The sequence below is a fragment of the Bactrocera neohumeralis genome, unplaced genomic scaffold (assembly GCF_024586455.1).
Source record: "Bactrocera neohumeralis isolate Rockhampton unplaced genomic scaffold, APGP_CSIRO_Bneo_wtdbg2-racon-allhic-juicebox.fasta_v2 cluster11, whole genome shotgun sequence".
Classification (NCBI taxonomy): domain Eukaryota; kingdom Metazoa; phylum Arthropoda; class Insecta; order Diptera; family Tephritidae; genus Bactrocera; species Bactrocera neohumeralis.
In genome coordinates, this window is record NW_026089624.1 from 5,563,454 (window position 1) to 5,568,532 (window position 5,079).

At 33.6% G+C, this 5,079-nt stretch overlaps 1 pseudogene; it reads right to left on the minus strand.

Moving 5' to 3' along the window:
* Positions 1-1,896: 1,896 nt before the first annotated feature.
* Positions 1,897-4,763, minus strand: LOC126765719 (uncharacterized; annotated as a pseudogene).
* Between the last annotated feature and the right edge of the window lie 316 nt (positions 4,764-5,079).

Here is a 5,079-nt window from a genome sequence, read left to right on the forward strand (position 1 = left end):
TACGATTGCTGGTGCTGTTACTGCTACTGCTACTGCAGCGTCTTCGCCGACGCTGCGCCTTGTTGCTAGCGCTCCTTTCGCCAGCTGGGCTTTGCCACTCGTCCGTTATGCGGTTTGGATACCGCAATTTTCGCGCACCACGGACCAATTGTATGAACGCGTTTAGAATATTACAAATTTTTACTTTAAGTCGCACTTAAATCCCTTTTCTGACACCACTTGTAGGATTTGATTTTAAAAATAGCCGTTTTTTTTGTAATTCTAATATTTATTAACAATAATTATATTATTCGTATGGTATGTACTAATGCGGAATGGTCCGTGGTCGCCGGTGGTCTTGCGTGGTCGGTCCAATTGTCTGTCCTTAATTCGTCTTCGTACCTACTGTTTCGTTGTCATTCCAGTCCGTTCGCTGCTGTCACATATGTTCTTTACACAGTGTTGCATTACTGTTTAAGTCTTATTGTCCGTTTGCACAGCCCTACATGTATTATATGCATATATATATGTATGTATGTATATATATTTAGTGAAATTCGAACACATGTTCACATAATATGTTTCAGTTTAAAACTTGTATTCTACAAAATCAGGAATACTATGTTATGTAATACTACGGTTTCTTTAAAATTTTTATTTTTCCACGGTACCTAATTTTTACTAAAATACCTGAAAACCGAAGGGTAAAATATCCTGAGTTCCTGCTGCTTGTATGAACATGTTGACCCGGCATTTTCAGACATTAGATATGTTTACCTATTTGTAAATATTTCTACAACATACCTTTCAATGGATCCAACCCTTAATTTAAATATAGTTAAATATAATAATTTGTATATACAAAAAAAATTAAATTTTGCGAATTTTTGAGAGTTTCTGGTAAGTCTAGTTAAGGCATAAGCCATCAATGGTCGAAGAAGTCTATCGTTAGTGGGACGAAAATAAAGTTATGTATCGATAGTTTCGTCGATTGTTTTGCAGTTCTAGTTATTAGTCAAAACTTTGTTCTTACGAGTTGATGTTGTCGGTGCATGTGCTTATCTACCTTATAATATTTATATTTTACTACCACGCCATAGTGGTATATATTTTTCCCAGATAATTTTTTTTGACGAGTTAAAAAAAGTGTTGAAAGTCTATATCGGGTAATGTTTTGTTCAGACAAATCTGCCGAACGTGTAGGTAAATTAAAATGTAGAACGAGATTTAGTTTCAGTCGTGAAAGGTGAAAGTTCTTTATCGTTCGATATACAATTGTGTAAAGTATGAAAACAAATGAATGATAAGGGTTCCGAATACATTAGCTTTTGATGAAAATTTACAAGAGTGTAAAAATTCTAAACGGATTATAATTTTAATAATACTAAAGAAGACATTCTAGGTACTGCTTTTTGTAAGTATAATGATCAACATTTTACTTACAGTGCTTGAAACTCAACCTTGTACATGAAAATATTAAACATTTTCGCTTCAGTACTCATGTAAATATTTTATATGTTTGATTAAAAAAAAAAATCAAAAATGAGCGTGAAAAACTGGTTAGAGATTTATGCGTGAATTTTGTTCCATCGGTATGCTACAAAACAATTGAAGAAACTGAACTGTCTATTAGTAATTAATAAGTATGCACATATGCACCGCTTGTAGAAAAGTTTAATATTTACTTGGCTTTCAATTAAAACGAACAATTGGAAAAGTTATGCAACTTTTTTTACATATTGTAATGAGAGTATAATTGTGAATGTTCAAATTAGGATAACTTACAAAAATGGTGTAATGTGGAAAGTCGTTAAAATTGTATTAGGCACAACAATTTACATTAAAGTGAATTTGACCAGGTTACGATATAGAATAGCATCTGTATATGCGGGGTTTTAATTATAAAGGTAATTGAAGGAGATCATCCAAGCTAGTGCTAACTTTTAGCAGAGATAAAAAAATGCCCAACTTATTCCAGTGGGAGAGCGTCTCAAAATGAGCGTCAGTTTTTTTCTAGGGTAAAATTTAGATTAGCATCCCCGGATTTCGGGGATAAAATGGGTGTCACTGGAAAGGTGGCGTTCTCCAGATCACGAAAATATATACATTTAGTTGCCGCTGACTTATAGTTTTTAAGATATTTGCATTTAAAGATGAAAAATTAGCAACTTTTATATTGATAATTTGCTTATTGTGAATAACTTTTTCACTTATATTATGCACTTTTCACTTACTAACACTTCACTTTAACGTTTTTGTATATAAATTTCTTTAATATTTATTGCAAATAAAGCTTTATTTTAATTATTTAATTTTAGTTAAATTCACAGCATTTTCACAACAAGAATAGGGTTGCATACTAGCAAATAAATGGTATTGCCATATCTGCCTAGTTGTCAACAAAAGAAAATAAGCAAAAACATTATACCCCAAATACCTGAAAAAATTTTAATATAAAAAATATTTTGTCATAAATAAAACCAAAAACAAATTTAAGGTTGGTATGTATGCTTTATTGCTTGTAAAAGCTTTTCGAATGGGTCTTCGTGGTTTCTGCGTATAGTTTTACGCCACAGATTTTAATATAAAAAATATTTTGTCATAAATAAAACCAAAAACAAATTTAAGGTTGGTATGTATGCTTTATTGCTTGTAAAAGCTTTTCGAATGGGTCTTCGTGGTTTCTGCGTATAGTTTTACGCCACAGATATTCAATAATTAAATCTGTAAAATTTTGTTGGTTCGCGTAATTGTCCTTTAACAAGTATCGTTTTATGACACGCCACTGTGACTCAATCCTTTGAGTGTGTGTCCCGTCTGGGGCGACAAAGGGATTATCCGGATCACTATGATTGACCCTTCGGTGCTCATACCCATGATCGGAAAGGCAATTATATGCCCTCCAAAAGTCGGTACATATAATTGACCCTTCCGCCACGTGCTTCTTGATAATAGGTATGAGCACCTCAGCAGATCTTATGTTCTCGGGACACACTTCCAATCTCAAGTCCTCGCTCCCATCCTCTACCATGCCCAGTACCCAGTGACCTTCAACTCTTCTACCTGAAATATGAGAAAATAAGTTAGTACGTAAAATTGTATATATATAAGAGTTATTACCTTTATTGTATTTTCGTTTTCCAAACTTGCTTTCATCTATTTGTACTATTTTTCCGGGACCACCAATTTTCCCCCACAGCCTCTTCCTGATCTACTTGATACAACACAACGGCTTCTCGACAGTAGCTGTACCAATCGCATATGGTGGCTGTTGACAAAATAGCTATAAAGCTGTTTTTTCTGACTTCAGTCTGACACCAGTGAGAAGCGTATGCGAACATCAGATAAAAAATCTGAGGCAATGGTATCCTTGCATTGTCAAACCAAGTGCCTTTGGCCCTCGATATTGCGGCCAGCGAACGGCAACTACCTCTACGGCATCTAAAAGATCCCACCGTATTATTCCCCGATAGAGTGGGGATCATGGGTCTTTTGTGCTTGCGGCACAATTTATTGCTCAAAATTAAGCCATCTTGTTCCGCAAAGGCAATGCATTGCTCCCTAGTGCTAAATGTCTGAACAACTTTTGTTATATTCCACATCCTTCTTAATTCTGCAACGGTAAGATCACTTCTACGTACACCGCGGCTGGTGGAAGGTTCATCGAAATCTACAGAGAATACTTTATTAAAAATTTAGATATATTTGATAACATACCTGATCGTTGTGCACACATTTTTTAATTATATTTTTTTAATAAAAAACCAATTTAAATAAATGAAAATATTCAAAAATCATTAACCACACTTGCTAATTGCTTCACCAAATTTATAAGTAAAAGCGAAACAAAAAAAGAAACAATACTTAGTTTGAAAATTAACAGTACAATTGTTGCTAGAATTATTCCCGTTAAAGAAAATGAAGTGTTAAAAAAGGAGTTATACCCTTCACGGTATTACAACTTTTTATCCAAACTTTAAAAATTATTCTAGTTGATCAAATTCTGTCTAATTGTTCATCGTCGATCCAACACCGAAATGTTCAGACCGGGGTGTTCAGAGTTCCTTCGCGTAGAACTCCTTTCTCCACTGAATACCCCGGGTTATTTTTTTTGAAATGCGGCCGAAGGCCGCCAGTACAGAAAGGAGTTATACGCGAAATAACTCTGAACACCCCGGTGTTGGATCGACCAGGGTTATTTTTTTTTTGAAGCGCGGCGCTGAATTCGCGTAGAATTCCTTTCTGTACTGGCGGCCTTCGGCCGCATTTCAAAAAAAATAACCCTGGCCGATCCAACACCGGGGTGTTCAGATTTCTTTCGCGTAGAATTCCTTTTTCTACTGGCGGCCTTCGGCCGCATTTCAAAAAAAATAACTCTTATTTCAAAAAAAAACTCTTATTTCAAAAAAAATAACTCTTATTTCAAAAAAAACTCTTATTTCAAAAAAATAACTCTTATTTAAAAAAAAAACTCTTATTTAAAAAAAAATAACTCTTATTTAAAAAAAATAACTCTTATTACAAAAAAATAACTCTTCTTTCAAAAAACATAACTCTGACGGATCCAACACCGGCAACTGTTTTTCTGTTATAAGAAATTGCTAAAGATATTGCGTTTTCCATTTATGTATGTATTTGGGGTATAATGTTTTTGCTTATTTTCTTTTGTTGACAACTAGGCAGATATGGCAATACCATTTATTTGCTAGTATGCAACCCTATTCTTGTTGTGAAAATGCTGTGAATTTAACTAAAATTAAATAATTAAAATAAAGCTTTATTTGCAATAAATATTAAAGAAATTTATATACAAAAACGTTAAAGTGAAGTGTTAGTAAGTGAAAAGTGCATAATATAAGTGAAAAAGTTATTCACAATAAGCAAATTATCAATATAAAAGTTGCTAATTTTTCATCTTTAAATGCAAATATCTTAAAAACTATAAGTCAGCGGCAACTAAATGTATATATTTTCGTGATCTGGAGAACGCCACATTTCCAGTGATACCCATTTTATCCCCGAAATCCGGGGATGCTAATCTAAATCCCAGCCTTTTTCTATTTTTTGGCATTTAAAATAAAACACTCAATTCACATTTTC